The sequence below is a fragment of the Diceros bicornis genome, assembly GCF_020826845.1.
Source record: "Diceros bicornis minor isolate mBicDic1 chromosome 13 unlocalized genomic scaffold, mDicBic1.mat.cur SUPER_13_unloc_1, whole genome shotgun sequence".
Classification (NCBI taxonomy): domain Eukaryota; kingdom Metazoa; phylum Chordata; class Mammalia; order Perissodactyla; family Rhinocerotidae; genus Diceros; species Diceros bicornis.
The window spans coordinates 19,920,075-19,940,000 of record NW_026690866.1 but is presented as its reverse complement, the minus strand read 5'-3'; positions in this window follow the sequence as shown (position 1 = coordinate 19,940,000).

Here is a 19,926-nt window from a genome sequence, read left to right as displayed (position 1 = left end):
ACCATATGAAATGGCTATTAAGTGTCATGTCACTCCCAATATTCTGTGTGATGTCACATTAATTCTCGAGGACATCACTCTACTAGTGTTGTGACATCACACCCATGGTGTTTCTGTGACTTCACTCATATATTTTGGGTGACATCTTTCTATGTGTGATATCACGCCTGTTGTGTTGTATGACATCAGACCAATAGTGTGACATCACTCCCACATGTGTGACGTCAGTCACATGTCCTATGTGATATTACTCACATGTTTATGTGTGACCTCAGTCTCATTATGTGTGACATCACATCAATAGTATGACATTACACCCGCTATGTGTGACATCAGTGACATGTCCCTAGTGACATAATTCACATTTTAAAGGGTGACATCACTCCCATTGTGTGCAAGTGATATCACTCCCACTATTTTGCGTGGCGTGACCACATGCTTCTTGGTGACATCACATCAATTGTTTGAGTGTGACAACATCCTCATTGTGTGTCACACCACAACATTTGTGTGTGACATTAACCTTAATTCCCGTATGATATACCAACAATTATTATGTGTGGTGTCACTACCAGTATTATGAATGACATCATGCCAATTGAGTGTGGCATCACTCTGATAGTGTTGACATCATTCCAATTGACTGTGACGTGGTTCTCATTTTGTGTCTGACATCATTCCAATCGTTATATGGGACATCACACCCATTTTGGGACATCACACCACATGAGTGTGCTAACAATAGGATAGACGGTCACATCTCCCAAATTGTGTAATATCACTCCCATTGTGTGTGATGCAGTCATATTCTTAACTGTGATGTGACACCCACTGTTATGTATGAGGTCACTTCCAGGATTCTGTGAAATCTCTCACACTTTACTCTGACATATCGCACTAGTGTGTTTTGTGTAACTCTCATTGCTATGTGTGAATATTCACTCATTTTCCTTAGAGACACCACTCCCGTTGTCTGTGACATCACCAGGTCCGTGTGAGCCTTCACACACATTGTGTGTCTGACATCACACCAATGGTGTACTTGTGACAGGGCTCACATTTGTGATTGAAAACATACCCAATGATATGTTTGACACTATTCACTTTTTTGTGACATAAGACAAGACACTTTTTTATGTATGACATCACACCTATTATGAGCGTGACAACATTCTCAGATGTTGACATCACACCAATTGTGTGTGACATGAATGCAATTTAGTATATGAAATCGCTATTGTTACGTGTGATGTTACTCCTAATATTCTGCGTGACGTCACACTAATTCTTGAGGACATCACTCTACTACTGTTGTGCCATCACTCTCATGGTGTTTCTATGACTTCACTCATATATTTGGAGTGACATCTCTCTGTTATTTGAGACAACATTCCTGTTGTTTTTATGACATCATACCAATAGTGTGACATCATTGACACACATGTGTGACGTCAATCACAAGTCCTCTGCTGTATTACTCACCTGTTTCTGTGTGACATCACTCACATTATGTGTGACATCATATGAATTGTGTGACAACACTCTCACTGATATGTGTGACATCATCGTGTCCCTTTTGACACAACTCACCTTTTATAGTGTGACATCAATCCCACTGTGTGCATGGGATATCACTCCCATTGTTATGTGTGACATGACACACGGTTATGTGTGACACCACACCACTTGTGTGTGTGACAACATCCTCATCTTGTGTCACATCACATCAATTGTGACACCAAGCTTAATTAGGATATGATATCCCAACTGTCGTTATGTTGTTGTCACTCCCAGTATTATGTATGACATCACACCAATTGAGTGTGGCATCACTCTGAGAGTGTGTTTGACATCACTCCAACGTTGTGCTTGTGACATCATTCACATTTTGTGTGCGACATCACTGCAATTGTTATGTGTGACATCACTCCCTTTTTTGGACATCACAAACCTTAATTGTGGTAACACTAGGATAGCCAGTCACATCTCACAAATTGTGTGATATCACTCCCATTGCATGTGACGGCAGTCATATTGTTCAGTGTGATGTGACATCCACTCTTATGTACGAAATAACACCTAGGAGTCTGTGAAATCTCTCACATTGTACTCTGACTTAAATCCCACATGTGTGTATTGTGTAACTCTCATTATGTGAATTCACACTCATTTTCCTGAGAAATACCACCCCCATTGTCTGTGACTTCACCAGGTTGGTGTGTGTCTTCACATACATTGTGTGTCTGACATCACTCAATGTGTGTGTGACATCACACCAATGGTGCATGTGTGACAAGACTCACATTTGTGTGTGGCAACACACCCATTGATATGTGTGACACGATTCACCTTTTTTGTGACATAATTCACATTTTTATATATGACATCACACCTATTGTGTGTGACAACTTTCACATATGTTGAAATCTAACCAATTGTGTGTGGGTTAGGGTTAGTGTTAGCATTAGGTTTAGATTTTTGGTTAGGGTTAAGGTTAGGGATAGGGTTAGGGTTAGGGTTAGGGCTAGGGCTGGGTCTAAGGCTAGGGTTAGGTTTAACACTAGGCTTATTAACCCTAGGGATAGGGTTAGGGTTATGGCTAGGGTTAGGCTTGCAGGTAGGATTAGGTCTAGGGCTATGTTTAGGTTTAGGGCTAAGGCTAGGGTGAGGGCTAGGTTTAGGGTTATTGCCAGGGTTACAGATAGGTCTATGGTGTGGGTTAGGGCTATTATTAGGTTTAGGTTTAGTGTTAGGTTTAGGGCTAGGGTTAGTGTTAGGGTTAGGGAAAGGGTTAGGGTGAGGGTGAGGGTTAGAGTTAGGGTTACTGCTAGGGCTAGTCTTATGGCTAAGTTTAGTGTTATGGTTAGGGTTAGTGTTAGGGTTAGGGTAAGGGTTATGGCTGGGGTTATGTCCAGGGCTAGGATTAGGATTAGGTTTAGTGCTAGGTTTAGGGCTAGGGCTACTGTTAGCTCTAGACTTAGAGTTAGGGCTAGTCTAGGGCTAGTGTTAGGTCTAGAGCTAAGGCTAGGCCTAGTGTTCTGGCTAGGGTTAGCCTTAAGTTTACAGTAATGGATAGGGCTTGGTCTAGGTCTAGGTCTAGGGCTAGCATTACGGCTAGGGTTAGAGTTAGGTTGAGGGCTATGGTTAAGGTTAAGTTTATGTTTAGGGTTAGTCTTAGTGTTGGTGTCAACGTTAGGGTTCTTGTTAGTGTTCAGATTCAGGTTTGTGTTCGGGTAAGGGTTTGGGTTCGTGTTTGGGTTCTGATTCAGTGAGGTTTAGGGTTAGGCATGTGGGTTAGGGTCAGTTTTAGGCTTAGAGTGAGGGTTAAAGTCAGGATTAGGATTAAGTTTGTGGTATGCTTAGGGTTAGGTTACAGATTAGGGTTAGGATTAGTGTTAGCTTTAAGGTTATGTTAGTGATAGCACTAGGGCTAGGGTTAGGGTTAGGTTTATGGATAGTATTTGGGTTAGCGTTAGGATTAATACTCTGTTTAGGGTTAGGGTTACACATAGTGGTAGGTGTTGGTTTGGGGCTACAGTTCGGTTTACTGTTAGTGTTATGGCTAGGGCTAGATTGAGCATTAGGGTTAGTGACATGGTTCAGGTTAGGGCTAGGGTTAGAGTTAGAGTTAGGTCTATGTCTAGCGTTATGGTTAGGGCTATGGCTAGGATAATGGTTCGGTTTAGGGTCAGGGTTTGTGTTAGACTTAGTGGCAGGGGTACCGTTAGGTTTAGGCTTAACGCTTGGGCTATTTGTTGGGAATGGGAGAGATCGGTTAAGGGTCATGGTTAAGGTCAGGATTAGCATTAGTGTTGTGGCTATGGTTAGGGATAAGGTTAGGGGTAGGCCCAGGGCTCAGGTTAGTACTGGGGTTAGACTTAGGTCTAGTGATAGTCTGTGGTTATGGTTAGTGTTAGGGCTAGTGTAAGGGTCCAGTTTAGGGCTGGGTTAGAATTAGGTGTAGGACAAGTGTTAAGGTTAACGTTACACTTAAGGTTAGGATTTGGCATAGGCCTAGGTTTAGGCTTATGGTTGTTTTAGGCTTAGGTTTGGGATATGGGTAGCGGTTTGGTTGGGGTTGGGGATAGGGTTACTCTTAGGGCTTGGGGTTGGGTTAGGAACAGAGTTCTGGTTAGTCTTAGGGCTAGGGCTAGGGTTAGGGTTAGGGTTACGCTTGGGATAGGTTCAGTGTTTGGGTGAGGGTCAGGTGTATGGTTAGCATTAGGATTAGGTTTTAGGAAAGGCTTAGGTTAAGGTCTAGGGTTAGAGCTAAGCTTAGGTTTAGGGTTATAGTTCAGTTAGGTTTATGGCTATGGTTAGCGTTAGGGCTAGGTTTAGTGTTAGGATGCTGGTTAGGGCTAGGGCTGGGGCTGGCTTTAGGCTTATGGCTATGGCTAGGATTAGGGTTAGTTTTAGGTTTAAAGTTGTGTGCGTTAGAGTTTGGGTTATGGGTAGGGTCAGAGTTAACTTTAGGGTTATGTGTAAGGTTAGGTTTATATTTAAGGTAAGCGTGGGTCCGGCCCCATGGTTTAGCAGTTAAGTGCACAGGATCCGCTGTTGGCGACCCAGCTTTGTATCCCAGGTGCACACCGACACACCGCATTTCTGGCCATGCTGAGGCCACGTCCCATATACAGCAACTAGAAGGATGTGCAGCTATAACATACAACTATCTAATGTGGCTTTGGGGGAAAAAATAACATAAGTGTTAAGGTGACGGGTAGGAGTAGTGGTAGAGTTAGGGGTAAGGTTAGAGTTGGGTTAGAGTTAGGGTTATGGTTGGGGTAGGGTTAGGGTTTGGGTTAGGGCTACTGTTAGTGTTAGCATTAAGGTTAAGGCTAGGGCTAGGGTTATGGCTAGATTTAGGCTTAGGTTTAGGGTTAGCATTAGTGTTAAGGCTAGTGTTAGGCATAGGGTTAAGGTTAGCAGTAGGTCTAGGGATAAGGCTAGAATTAGTGTTAGTTCTAGGGCTAGGTCTAGGGTTACTGTTAAGGTTACAGTATGGGTTAGGGTTAGGCTTAGGGTTAGGGTGAGGGTTAGGGTTAAGGCTATGTTTAGGGTTAGGCTTATGTTTAGAGCTAGATTTATATCCGTGGTTAAGGTTAGGGTTAGGACTAGGGCTTCTGTTGGGGTTAGGGCTAGGGCTATGATTAGGTCACGGTTAGCATTAGGGTTAGGGCTACTTTTGGGTTAGAGTCAGGATTAGAGTTGTGGTTAGGGTCAGGTCTACGGCTAGGGTAGAAGTTAAGCCTATGGTTAGGGTTATGGTTAGTGTTACGGTTATGGTAGAGGTAGGTCTCGGGTTAGGCTCAGGTCTCTGTCTAGGGTTTGGGTTAGCCTTAGGTCTATGGCTAGGTTTAGGGTCAGGGTTAGGTTTAGGGTTAGTACTAGAGCTACTTTTAGGTTTATTTTTAGGGGAAGGGTTAGAGTTACAGCTAGGTTTAGGGTAGGGTTAGAGTTAGGGCTAGGGTTAGGGTTCGATCTATGGTTATGGTTAAGGTTATGGTTGTGTTAGGTTTAGATTTAGTGTTAGATTTACGGGGAGGTCTAGCGTTAAGGTTACTGTTAGGACAAGGGTTAGGGTTAGGGCTAGGTTTAGGCTTTGGATTAGCCTTAGGTTTAAGCTTAGTGTTTGGGTTAGGTTTATAGCTACAGTTAGGGTTAGGTCTAAAGTTAGTGCTACATTTAGGATTAGGGCTACGGCTGGTCTTTGGTTTAGGGTTAGGTTTAGGGCTAGGGTTCGGATTACTGTAGGGTTAGGGTTAGTTTTGGGCTAGGGTTAGGACTAGAGCTAGAGCTAGGGCTATCATTAGGGTTACGACTAAGTTAGGGATAGTGTTAGGGCTAGGGCTATGCTTAGGATAATGGCTAGGGTTAGGATTAATGTTATGGTTATGGTTAGAGATTGTTTCGGTTTTCAGTTAAGGGTAGGGGTAGGGGGAAGGTAAGGTTTAGGTTAGGATTAGGGCTAGTATAGTGGTAAGAGTTGCGTTAGGGTTAGAGTTAGAGGAGTGGTAGGCTTAGGGGTAGGGTGACGGTTGTGTTCGGGTTACCGTTATGATGAGTGTTAGGGCTAGTGGTAGCATGAGAGTTAGCGTTAGGACTAGAGTTAGGCTTAGGGCTAGGATTATGCTGATGGCTAGTGTTGGGCGTAGCATTAAGAGTAGGGTTAAAAGTAGGGCTAGGATTAGGGTTATGGTCATCATTATGTGTAGGGGCAATTTTAGGGCTACAGCTAAGTTTAGTGGTAGGTTAGGGTTATATTTAGGGTTAGAGTTTGGGTTACGTATAGACTTAGGGTTAGTGTCAGGTTTAGGGCTAGTATCATGGTTAGGAGTAGGATTAGGACTAGGGTTAGGTTTAGGGTTTGAACATGGGCTAGTGTTGGCATTAGGGTTAGGGCTAGGATTAGGGCAGAGTTAACATTAGGGTTAGGGTTAGTGTTGGGTTATGATTAGTGTTGGGTGATTGTTAGTTGTAGCGTTAAGGTCACCTCTAGGCTAGGGTTGGGGTTAGGCCTAGAGCTAGAGTTAGAGTTAGGATAAGTTTTAGGCTTAGGGTTAGTCCTAGAGCTAGGGTTAGGTTTACTTTTAACGTTAGAGTTATTGTTAGAGGTAAGTTTAGTTTAGGGGCAGGGCTAGGGCAATTGCTGGGGCTCGGTTTTTCTTAGGGACAGAGTTACGGTTAGTGTTAGTGATCAAACTAAGGTTACGGCTGTGGCTTAGACTAGGGTAAATGTTAGGGTCAAGGTTAGCCTAGGGCTGAATTAGAGTTAGGGTTAATGTTAGGCTTAGGGGAATGGGTAGGGTTGGGGTTAGAGATGGTTTAGGATTAGGTTTAGGGGTAGTTTTAGGGTTAGGGTTAATGATAGGGCTATTGTTAGGGTTACAGTTAGAGCCAGGGCTATGGACAGGGTTAGGGTTAGCGTTAGTGCTAGGACTAGGTCTAGATATATGATTAGGGTTAGTGCTAGGGTTAGTGTTAGGGTTCGAGTTATGGCTAGGGTTAGGGCTAAGTTTAGGGTCACATCTAGGGCTAGGATTTGTGTTGGGTTAGGGCTAGCGTTGAGGGTTAGTGTTAGGGATATGGTTAGGGTTAGAGTCAGGTGTAAGGGTAGAGTTTGGCATAGGGTAGTGTTAGGGTTTGTGTTAGGGTTAAGACTAGTGTTAGTCTTAAAGGTATGGCTAGGGCTAGGGATAGACTTAAGTTTAGTGTTAGGGTTAGTGTTAGGACTAGCACTAGCATGAGGGTAGGGCTAGGACTAGAATTAAGGTAAGATTAGGAGTTATGGTATGGTAAGGATTTGGTTTATGGTTAGGTGTAGTGTAGGGTCACGGTTAGGGCTAGGTTTAGGGTTAAGGGTAGGGTTAGTGTTAAAGCTATGGTGATGGGTTTATAGTGGGGAATGGAGATGGCTTTTTACTGTTTGGTTAGGTTCAGGGTTAGCATTATTGTTTGTGCTAAGGTTATGGATAGTGGTAATGTTAGGGTTAAGGTTAGGGCCATGGCTAGGGTTAAGGATAGGTCTAGATTTAGAGCTAAGGCTAAGCCTGGGTTTAAGTTTAGGACTAGGACTATGGTTAATTTCATGTGTAGGGCTCGTTTAGTGTTAGGTTTAGGGCAATGGTTAACGTTAACGTTACAGATGGGGTTAGAGCTTGGGTTAGGGTTACGGCTAGGGTTATGGTTACTGTGAGCGATAGTGGTAGGGTTAGGGTTAGGTTTAGGGTTTAGGTTGAGTTAGGGTTGGGTTAGGGTGAGAGTTAGGGCTCAGGGTGGCGATGGAGTGTTAGTGCAATGGTTAGGGTAGGACTATGGTTAGTGTTAGGTTTAGTGTTAGGTTTAGGGCTAAGGTTAGTGCTAGGTCAGGTTTAGGGCTAGGGCTGTTGTTAGTTTTATGTTTAGGGCTATGGCTAGGATTAAGGTTTGGGTACGAATGGATTAGGGTTAACGTTAGGGGTAGCGTTAGGGGTAGAGCTGGGTTAGAGTTCGCGTTAGGTTTAGGGCTAAGGGTAGGGGTGGGGGGGTTAGTGGTCTGTTTGGATTAGGGTTAGGTTTAGAGTTAATAGTAGGTGTAGGTGAAGGACTTGGATTAGTGTTAGGGTAAGGTTTAGGGTTAAGGTTAGGTTTGGTACAGAGTTAATGTTAGTTTTATGGTTAACGTTAGGGTCATGTTTGGGGTTAAGCTTGCGTTAGGGTTAGGTTTAATCTTAGGGTTGCTGTAGGGTTTGGATTAGGATTAGGGGAGGTGTAGGTGTATGGGTAGAGTTAGGCTTAGGGTTAGGGTTTGTGTTAGTGCTAGGACTGGGGTTAAGGTTAGTTTTAGTCTTGGCTTAAGGTTAGGTTTAGCAGAGCGGTATGTGTAAGGATAGTGGCAGGGTTAATGTTAGTGTTAGGGTTGGGGTAATTTTAGGGCTATGGCTAGGTTTAGGGTTAGGGCTGGGGCCAAGGATAGGATTATGGCTATTGTTAGGAATAGTGTTATTATTAGGTATGGAGTTGGGGTTAAGTTTGGTTTAGGGTTAGGGTTAGTTTTAGGGTTAGTGGTAAGGTTGAGGTTAGGGTTGCATTCGAGTTTGGCCTATGGTTATGGAGGGGCTAGGGTTTCGATTAAGGTTATGGTTAGGGGAGGAGTAGGTGTAAGGATAGGTTTAGGGTTAGTGTTCGGGTTAAGGTCAGTGGTAGTTGTAGGGCTTGAGTTATGCTTAGTTTTAGGGTTAGGGTTAGATTTAGGTTTACGGCTAGTGTTAGAGTTGGCATTAGGGTCTAGAGCCACAGTTAAGGTTAAGGGTAGGTTTATGGTTAGGGGTAGGTCTGGAGTACAATTAGGGTTAGGGTTTGGGTTTGTCTTAGGTTTAGGGTTATGGTTAAGGCTGGGTCTATGGCTGGCTTTAGGGTTAGGACTAGGGTTAGGGTTAGGATTAGTGCTAGGTTTAGAGCAAGGGTTTGGGTTAGGGTTAATGCTAGGATTAGTGTTGGGGTTAGAATTGTGGTTGGATTAAATAGTTAATGTTAAGGTTAGGGTAGTATCAGGTGTAGGCATAGGGTTAGTGTTAGTGTTAGCGTTAGAGTTAGGGTGAGGGTTAGACTTAGGGGTAGGAGTTAGCTAAGATTTAGGGTTATGGTTACAGTTAGACATAGGGTTAGGGTTAGGTGTAGGGGTAGGTTTAGGGTTATGATTATTCTTAAGATTAGTGTTAGTGTTATCGCTAGGGATTGGGTTATTGTTAGGCTTAAGTTAGGGTTAGGGTTACAGTTAGGTTTGGGTTTAGGGTTGGGTTAGTGTTAGGGTTCGTGTTACCTTAAGTCTTAGGGTCTGGGTAAAGATTGGTTTAGGCATAGGGATAGGGTTACAGTTAAGGTTAGTGGTAGTGATACGGTTAGCTGTGGGAATTGCATTAAGATTAACATTAGGGCCAGGGCTTGAGTTAGGGCTGGGGTTAAGTTTATGGCTAAGGCTTGGTCTAGGGCTTAGACTAGGTTTAGGTTCAGTTTTACTGTTAAGTTTAGTGTCAGATTTAGTACTAGGCATAGGGCTGCATTAGTGTTAGTGTTCGGGGTTGGGCTAAGTTTTAGGCCCAGTTTTAGGGTTAGGATTACAGTTAAATTTAGGTCTAGGGCTGGGGCTCGTTTTAGGATTATGGATAACATTAGGGCTAGTGTTAAGGCTAGGGACAGTGTTAGGGGTCAGGTAAGGACAAGGATTAGGGTTAGGGTTGGGGCTGGGTTTAAGGCTAGGGTTAGTTCAACACTTGGGTCAAGGTTAGAGTTAGCTTAATGGTTAGAAGTAGATTTAGGTTTAGGGTAAGTGTTATGGTTAGGGTTAGGGTTAGTGCTAGGGTTAGGTTTATGGCTATGGCGAGGGTTAGGGCTAGGTTTAGTGTTAGTTTTAGGTTTATGGCTATGGTTAGGTTTAGAGCTACGCATTTGTTTAGGGTTCGTCACACTGGTAAGGTGATGGTTAGGTTTAAGGTTACATAAAAGGGTACAGTTACAGTTAACATAAGTTTTAACATTAGAGGTAGGCGTAAGGATAAGAGTGGGGTTGGATTAGGGTTATGGCTATGGTTAGGTTTGGGGTTAGGTTTAGGGTTCTTGTAATGGTAAAGGTTAGGGCTAGGGACAGGGTTAGGTTTAGAGTTATGACTAGTGTTATGTTTAGTGTTAGAACTAGGGCCCTGGTTAGGATTAAAACTTGGGCTAAGATTAGTGTTAGAGTTAGCATTAGGGTTGGGTTATGCTTGGTGTTACGGATATTGTTGGGGTAGGGGTAGGTGTTTGGGTAGGTTTAGGTTTAGAGGCGGGTTGGTGTAAGAGTAGTGTTAGGGTTAGGGTTGCATTAGGGTTAGGGTTAAAGATAAGGTTAAGCCTAGAGCTAGCGTGAGAATTAAGGTTCAGGTTAGGGTTAGGGTTAAATTTAGAGTTAGGTTTGGTTAGGGTTAGGGGTAGGGTTAGGGTTAGTGTTGGGTTAGGTTTAGGGGTGGGGTAGTAGTAGGGGTAGGTGTTGGGGTAGTGTTTGGCTTAGGGTTAGGGTTAGGGTTATGGTGAGAGTTAGGGGTAGGTTTAGTGTTAGAGTTAGCATTAGGGCTAGAGTTCAGGTTAGGGCAAGTGTTAGGGTTAGGGCTGATAATAGGCCTAGATTTATGGATAGGTTTAGGACTAGGGTTAGGGTGGGTTAGTAGAAGGGTTTGGGTTATGGGTAGTTTTAGATCTACAGTTAAGGTTAGTGTTGCGTTAGAGTTAGAGTTAAGCTTAGTGTTTGGTTTAGTGCTAGGGTTTGTGTAAGGCTAGTCTTATGTCTAGGCTTAGTGTTAGGGTTAGGACTAGGGCTAGTGTTGGGTTTAGGGCTATGGTTAAGGTTAGCCTTAGTGTTAGTACTAAGTTCAGGGATAGTGCTACTGTTAGAGTTAGCGTTAGAGCCAGGGCTATGGAAAGGGCTAGTGTTATCATTAGGGATATGCCTAGGTCTATAGTTATGGTTAAGTTTAGAATTTAGCCTAGAGCTAGGGTTAGGGTTAGGGATATGGTCATGTCTGGGGCTAAGTTTAGGGTCAGGTCTGGGGCTTGGATTTGTGTTAGCGTTAGGGCTTGTGTGGAGTGCTATGATTAAGTGTAGGGTTAAGTCTAGTGCTAGGGTTAGGGTTATGGTTAGTGCTAGCTTTAGGGTTAGTGTTATATGCAGTGTTAGCATTTTGGTTAAACCTAGCGTTAGACTTAGCAATTGGGTTAGGCTTAGGGCTGATATTAGGATTAGGGTTAGGTTTAAGAGTAGGTTTAGTGTTCAGGTTACCATTATGTTTAGTGTTTAGGTTTGGCTTAGGGTTTGGAATAGGCTTAGGGTTAGGGCAAGAGTTTGTGTTAGGAGTCTGTCCAGGATTAGGGTTAGAGTTACGATTGGGTTAGACTAAGTGTTAGTGTTAGGGTTAGGTTTAGGGCTATGGCTAGGGTCTGGGGTAGTGGTAAGTGTTGGCTTAGGGATAGGGTTAGGGTTTGTGTTAGGGTAGGGCTAGGGTTTGTGTTAGGTTTAGGGTTAAGATTAGGGATAGAGCTTGGGCTAGAGCCTGGTTTAGGGTTAGGGCTAGCATTAGGTCTAGGTTAAGTGTTATTTTAAGACTATGGGTAACAATAAAGTAGGATTAGGGTTAGGGCTTTGGGTAGGGGTAGGCTAAGTGTTTGGGTTAAGAGTATGGGTAGGGATAAGGTCACAGTTAGGGTTGGGTTTAGGGTTAAAATTAAGGGTAATGTTAGGGGTGGGTGATGTCTAGTCTTAGTGTTATGGTTAATATTATTTGTGTTAGCGTTCGGGTTCTGCATGTGATTAGTGTTAGGTGTAGGGTTAGGCTTAGGCTTCGGATTGGATTAGGGTTAGGGTTAGGGTTTAAGTAGGGTTAGAATTAGTTTATGGAGAGAAGGAGGGGTAGGGTTGGGGTTAAGTCTGCGTTCAGTTTAGGGTTAGGATTAGGGTTCAGGTTCTGGTTAGGGTTAGGGTTAAGGTTAGGCTTAGGGTTCAGATTAGGGTTTGTGTACTGTTTTGGTTTAGGATTCCAAACAGCAATCTGTGCCAAATGTTTTTTAGGCATTATGTGATCCTTACTAGCTGGACGGAAGGGAGATGTGGTATGAATTTATTTCCAGGAATGGGTGCTATACATGATTTAGCTCAGCTCTACTCTGGATTCCCTGTCCTATACAAACCTGTTCCCAGGTTTAAGGATAGGGTTAGGGTTAGGTTTTGGTTACGGTTAGAGTTAGTTTTATAAAGAGAAGGAGGGGTAGGGTTTGGCTTAGGGTTGCGTTAGGCTTGGATTTAAGATTAGGGATAAGGATGAGGTTTGGGTTAGAGTTACAGTGAGGGTTAGGTTTAGGGTTAGGGCTAGGGTTGTATTAGTTTTAGGGTTATTGTTAGGATTAAATTTAAGTTTAATGTTAGCCTTAATGTTTAGAGTTAGTGTACTAGAGTTAGCATAGTGTTAGTGTTAGGGTTAAGATTTGGGCAAGCGCTAGGTTTAGGCATAAAGTTAGGGTTATGGCTAGTGTAATGTCTGGGTTTTAGGGCTGGGGCTAGGATGAGTTTCAGCTGTAGTTTGGGTTAGGGCTAGATCTAGGGCAAGTGTTAGGGTTAGGGTTACAGTTAGGGTTAGGTTTAGGGCTAGGGCTAGTGCCAGGGTTAGGGTTAAGTCTAGGACTAGGGTTAGTGTAAGGCATAGGGCTAGGCTTAGGCTTAGTGCTAATTCTTGAATTATTGTTATTGTTAATGTTAGTGTTTGAGTTGGAGTTGTGTTGTGGTAAGTGTCAGGTATAAGGTTAGTGGTAACCGTAAGTTTAGTGTAGGGGTAATTGTACGTTTAGATTTAGGGTTAGGGTTAGGGATAAGGTTATATCTAAGGCTATGGTTATGGTTAGGGTTATGGTGAGAATTAGGCTTCATGTTCGGATTAATATTAACATTAGTTTTAGGGTTAGGGTTGGGGTTTGTATCATGAACCTTAACCCAACTTTAGCTCTAACCCTAAACCTACCCGAAGCCCTAAATATGCCCCTAGCCCTAACCCTAATCATATGCACACCCACTGTAACTGTAACCCTAAGCCAACTCTAACCCTAACATAAAACCTAGTCCTAGCCCTAGCCCTAACAGAAACCCTAACATTAGCATAACCCTAACTCTAAGCCTAGTGTTAACCCAAACCAAAACCCTACGCCTATTCCTAGACTTTCCATTGTCCCCACCCTAAGGCACACACGACACTAACATCAGACCTAACCCTAATCATACCCCTAGCCCTAAAATCATAACCTGTCCCGTCCCAAACAATAAAAATGTATCTAGTTATATACTTAAAGAGAATCCTAACTCTAAATGTAATAACTAAACTTAGACTCAAGCCCAGCCCTAACGATAACTCTTGCCATAACACTAACACTATCACTACACCTAATCCTAACTCTCACCATAACCCTACATGTAATCCAACACTAACCCTATCCGTAGCCTTTGCTGTAGCCCTAAACCAGTCCTAACACAAACACCAGCCCTATTCCTAATCATATACTTACTGCTAAACCTAACCTTAACTGAAACACAAACCACCTCATCTAACTCTAAGAATAACCATAACATTAATCCTAGCCCTAGCCCTAAACATAACCCAGCCCTAGCACTAACCCTAACCATACCCCTACCCCTACCCCTACCCCTAACCCTAATCTGTACACTAACTCTAAGACTAAACATAACCCTAACCCTAACATGAACACTAACAGTAAACATAACCCAACCCAACACTAACCCTAAAGCTACCTTAAGCATAAGCCGAACCCTAACCAAAACCCTAAACCGGGCCACAAATTTCACCCTAACCAGAAGCCTGATCCGACGCTAAACAAACCTAATCTTATCCAGACCCGAAACCTAAACCTTACCCTAATCAGAAGGCAAACCTTAAAATAAAGCTAAGCCTAAACCTCACAATAACCCTAATTCTAACCCTAACATGAACACGAATCGGAACCCTAACCCTAAACAGAATCATAGACCTAAACCGAACCAGAACCCAACCCTACCCATAAAACTAACCCTAACACTAAGATGAACACTAACCCGAACCCGAACCCGAATTCAAAGCCTAACGCTAACTCAAACGCTAACCCGAACCCTAACAACAAACCTAACATGATACTGACACCAAAAACTAACTATAACCCTAAAACAAACACTAACCCTAACACTAAAACTAACGCTCACCCTAACCCTAACCCGAACCAAAACATACCCCTAACTTGAACTCTAAGCCAAAACCTAACCCTAACCCTAACAATAACCCTAACCCAAACACTAACCGTAACCATAACGCTAAGTCTAACACGAAAAATAACCCTAACCGTAACTCGAATCTGAATCCTAAACTTAACCCAAACTCGAAGCCAAACCCAACCTGAAACCAGCCATATCCCTTATCCAAAACTAACCCCAACCCCAGCCCTAACCTTAAGCCTAAAGCTAACCCGAACTCTAACAATAACATGAACCCCAAACTTAACCCAGACTCTAACCCGAACCTTAATCCTAACCCTAAAACTATCACAAACACAAAGCCGAATCCGACCCTGACACTAACACCATCAAGAACCCAAACCTTAACTCTAATCCTAATCCAAACACTAACCTCACCCTAAGCCTTAACATAACCTTAACAGTAAGCCTAATCCTAACCGTCCCAACAAAGCAGAACATAACCCTAACCCTAACCAGAAAATGAACTCGAACCCTAGCCATAACCCTAACCCAAAAACAACCCTGACCTTAAACATAACCCTACACTTAACATGAAAATTAACCCTAACCATATCAGCAAACCTAGCCTGAACTGTAACTCTAACCCTAAACCTAATCTTAGGCCGACTCTAACCCTAACCCTAACCAGAACACGAACCTGAACCCTAAGCCTAACCCTGACTTGAACACTAGCCCTGACACTAAAACTAAACATTACCCTAACCCGAACCCTATTGCTAAGCCTAACCATAACCTGAACTCTAAACATATTTCTAACCCTAATTCTAACCCTAACCCTAATCCAAACCCAACACGAACCCTAACTCTAACCCTAAACCTAGCCCTAAATCGAACCCTAACGCTAACCATAACCTTAATCGGAAACCAAAACGTAAACCTAACCCTAACCATAACCCTAACCATAACCCTTACCCTAGCCCTAACCCTAACCCTAAAAGAAACCTAAAGCTAAAGCTCAGCATTTTTCGAACCCAAAACCTAATAATAACCCTAATCCGAATACTAACCCTAACCTCAGCCTAACCCAAATCCTAACACTAACCCGAACGCTAACCTGAATCTAACCCTAACAAGAACCCGAACCCAAACCCTAACACTAACCCGAAGCCTAACCCAACCAGAACCCTAAGCCTAAACTGATATCAAAACCAAGCCCTGACCCTGACATTAACCCGAAAACTAATACTAACACTACACCTAACCATAACCCTAAATCTAACTCGAACCCTAACACTAACCCCAACGCTAAACTGAACCTGACCACTGACACTAACCCTAACCCTTAACTCTAAAACTAACCCTACACGTAAAACAAATCTGTACCAAACCCAAACCCTAACACTAAACAGAACCATAACCCTAATGCTAACCATAACCCTAACCCCAATAGTAACAGAAACCCTAACACTTACACTAACCAGATGATAACCCTAGGCTAACTGAACCCTAACCGTAACCTGAAATCTAACCCAAACCTGGCAATCAACCATAACACTAACGTCAACCCTAACCCTAACACTAACCTAAACTCAAAACATACCATTAACGCGAATCATAACCCTATCCTTAACTAGAATCATAAACTTAACCCTAACCAGAAACATATACCTAAATATAAACCTAACACAAACCCGAAAACTAAACCAAACCCTGAAACTGACAGTAACTGGAAACCAAACATGACACTAACGTAACACTAAGAGTACCCCAGGAAATGGCTCTGGGGAGAAAAGCATGACGAAGGGCACGTGTGTTGCCTTCTGTTTGAATGCAGATGTGCCAGGCAGAGGGCAACAGGATGGCTGGATCGGCTCAGCTGCTTTCTCCAAAGGAGGCGGGACAACCAGCTAAACATCCTACCTGGGCCAGGCCACTTCCAGAGGGGACAAAGTCAAGAGGACATAGCCCTGGGGATGGCTGCCAAGTTTGCTGGGGCGTGTGCTGGGCCCCATCAGAGGAGGAAGCATCCTGGCAACGGGTGTGCCAGACGTGAGATCAGGAGGCCTCCCACACCTGGGTCCCTTTCCTGCCCAGGCCTCACAAGGGAGGACGATGCTTGTGGCAGTGGCGAGTGGGGTGGGGCTGCTGGCTAGCCTGCCCCGGGATGTCCCGGGAGAGGGCGCCTGGGGATGGGCTGCCCCTGAAGAGGTCTGAGGGACTGACCCAGCTCGAGGCAGTCGGGGGCAGAGAGAGAATCCCACTCCGCCCTTTCCCTTAAGTTTCTTATGGCTTGCCAAACAGTTAACAAGACAGGTTAGCAAGAGAAAATCATACCCAACTGAAGAATATGAGTGCATGGCAGAAACCCGGGAAAATGAGTCTCTCCACACAAAGGCAGAGATTTTCATCTTGCATACTCTCCTAAGCTTATGAGAAAGGAGGATGTTGCGGGAGGGCATGTGGAAGTCAAGACTGGAAGAAGACAACTGTCATGCAGAGGGACATGTAATGTCTTGTCGGAACCATTTCCCTTGCACCGGGGTCAGGTCCAGAAGGGACAGCATGGAGGTGACCAGCAACCCGCCTCTCTGTGGTGGTGGTGGCGCTGGCCCAGGGGCGGGTGTGGGGGTGGTAGGTGGAAGCGGGATGGCGTGTGAGTTGGTACCAGCAGTGGAGCCAGCGATTCAGAGGTCAGGGATCTCTCTTTCTCTCTCTCTCACTCTCTCTGTGTCTCTCTCTCTCTTCTCTCCCTCGGAGACCTGAGGAGAGAAAGGTGGGGCGCCCTACCCACCTCGCCTACCTATTTCATGTTCCCTTCTTTCTCTGGCAGCTCTCGGAACCATGTGGGCTTGGGTTCAACCCCCTCACGCCAAGGGTGCATGCTCGGCCACCTGGGACTAGGGCTGGCATCGGGGGTCCTCAGTGAGGGCCCCATCCTCCCACCAGGATCTGACCGGCTGGGGAATCCCTCGGTGACTACCAGCTGCAGCTGAAGGAACCCCACCCTTCTTGACTTGGTTTCAGGTGCTGTCTCCCTCACCTCCCACAATACCTCACAGATTGCAGGCCGCATCAATTCCTTGGAAGGGTGGGTCTGCCCAGGGTTGCCACAGTCAGACTGGGGTTCGAGCCCAAGGTTCTTCCTAGGCCAGTTGCTTTGTCCTGGGGCTCATTTCTTTCTGGAAAGACAAAGCCATGGCCTCACCCCACGCCTAGACTTGGCGACTGCAGCCAGGTGGAGGAAAGGATCTGTGGAGACAAAAGGGCCGAGACAGGCATATGGCAAAGCAGGAAGTGCAGCGCCAGCAGCCCGTAGGCATTTGGGAGCCTATGCCAAACTGGGCAAGCCCTTCCGGGGTCAGTTCCCAGCCTCCTCTCTGGCGTCAGGAAAGCTTGGCCTTCCTAGGGCCCAGGCCATGGTTCTGGGGAGAAATCCGCGATGGAGGGCACTCGTGAGACCCTCTGCCTGAGGTCACAGGTGTCACGCCCAGGGCAACTGCAAGCCTGGCTCTGCTTGCCAGCTTTATCAAAAGCTGTCTGGCAAAACAGCCGAACCTGGCACCTGGGCAAGGCCCCTTCCGAGGGGACAAGTTATGAAGGACATAGCCCTAGGGACGTCTGCCAAGTCTCCTGGGGCATGTGCTGGGTCCCGTCAGAAGAGGAAGCAGCCCTGCAAGCGGTGTGGCAGACCAGAGATCAGGCAGCCTCCCACACCCAGGTCCCTGTCACCCCAGGAATCCCAAGGGAGGACGATGGTCTTGGCAGTGGCGAGAGTGGTGGGGTGGTCGCTGAGCCTGCACTTGGATTCCCCAGGAGAGGGCGCAGAGGGATGGGCTGCCCCTGGCCAGGTCTGAGGGACTGACCCAGATAGGTGTTGTTGGGGGAAGAGAGAGAATGCCCCTCCACCATTTCTCTTCAGGTTCTCATGGCTGGCCAAATCATTAACAAGACAGGTTCGCTGGCGCAAATCAGACCTAGCTGAAGAACATGTGTCCGTGGGAGAAATGCAGGAAACTGAGTCTCTCCACACAATGGCAGAGATTCTCATCTTGCGTCCTCTCCTGAGCTAATGACGAAGGTGGATGTCGTGGGTGGGCCTGTGGGATGGGAGAGGGGAGGGAGATGATTATCATGGAGAGGGACATGTAAAGGCTTGTCCCAACAGTTTCCCTTGCACTGGGGTCAGGAACGGAAGGGAAGGCATGGAGGTGTCCAGCAACTGGCCTCTCTGTGGTGGGGATGGCCCATGGGCAGGCGTGGGGGTGGTGGATGCAATGAGATAGCTTGTGAGTAGGCACCAGCCAGTGGTGGAGGCAGCGACTCAGAGGTCATGGATCTCTCACTCTCTCCCTCTCTCTCTCCCCCTCGGGGACCTGAGGAAAGGAAGGTCGTGCGCTCTGCCCACCTCACCTACCTCCCCCATGGGACCTTCTTTCTCTGGCAGCTCTGGGACCCCTGAGAGCTTGGGTTCAGGCCCCCACACCCCCGCACAGGCCAAGGGCGCATGTGCGACTGCTGGGGCCTAGGGCTTGCTGCGTAGGTCCTCAGTGAAGGCACCACCCTGCCGCCAGGCTCTGACCGGCGGGGGCGGACATCTGGTGCCACCCCGCTGCAGTTGTTCCATCGCTGCTCTTCTGTACTTGGCTTCAGCTGTTGTCTCCCTCCCCTCCCCCACTCCCACTCACCTGGAAGACCACTTCACTTCCTTGGAAACATTGCTCTGGGCCTGATGGCCACAGGTGTACTGGGCTTCAACCTCAAGGCTCTGCTTGGACCAGCTGCTTTGTCCAGGGTCTCATTTCTTCCTGGAAAGACAAAGCCATGGCCTCACCCCATGCCTGCACTTTGCGACTGCAGCCAGACCAGGTGTAGAAAAGGCTCTGTGGAGTCAGAAGGGCCGAGACAGGCAGATGGCACCACAGGGCAATGTAGCCAGGGCCAAACTGGGCAAACGCTTCTGGCAACAGGTCCCAACCCCCTCCCTGGAGTCGGGAGGGCCTGGCCTTCCTGGAGCCCAGACCACGGCTCCGGGGAGAAATCAACCATGGAGGGCATGCGTGAGACCCTCTGCCTATGGTCGCAGGTGTCACGCCCGTGGGCACTGCAAGCCTGGCTCAGCTTGCCTGCTTTCTCCAAAGGATGCTGGCCAACCAGCCGAACCTGGCACCTGGGCCTGGCCCCTTCCAAGGGGACGACCACTGGAGGACATAACCCTGGGCATGGTTGCCAAGTCTCCTGGGGTGTATCCTGGGCCCCCGTCAGAGGAGGAAGCAGCCTGACAAGGGGTGTGTCGGACCTGAGATCTGGCGGCCTCCCACACCTGGGTCCCTGTCCTGCCCAGGCGTCCCGGGGGAGGACGATGGTCGTGTCAGTGGATAGTGGGGTGGGGCTGGCGCCGAGCCTACCCTTGGATGCTCCGGGAGAGGGCGCCGGGGGATGAGCTGCCCCTGGCCAGGTCTGAGGGACCAACCAAGCTCAGGGCTGCTGGGGACCAACCACAGCATGTCCACAGCCCTCTCTGCAGATCCAGGCACCAGGTGAGCACCTGCCATGGCTGATTCCATTAGTCCCTACAAGATCACCATGAAATTTATCCCCCCCCACTATTCAGAAGAGCAAACTGAGGCTCAGAGAGATGCGGGGATTTGCCCAAGTTACACAGCTGGCAGAGGACACAGTCACCACTGTGC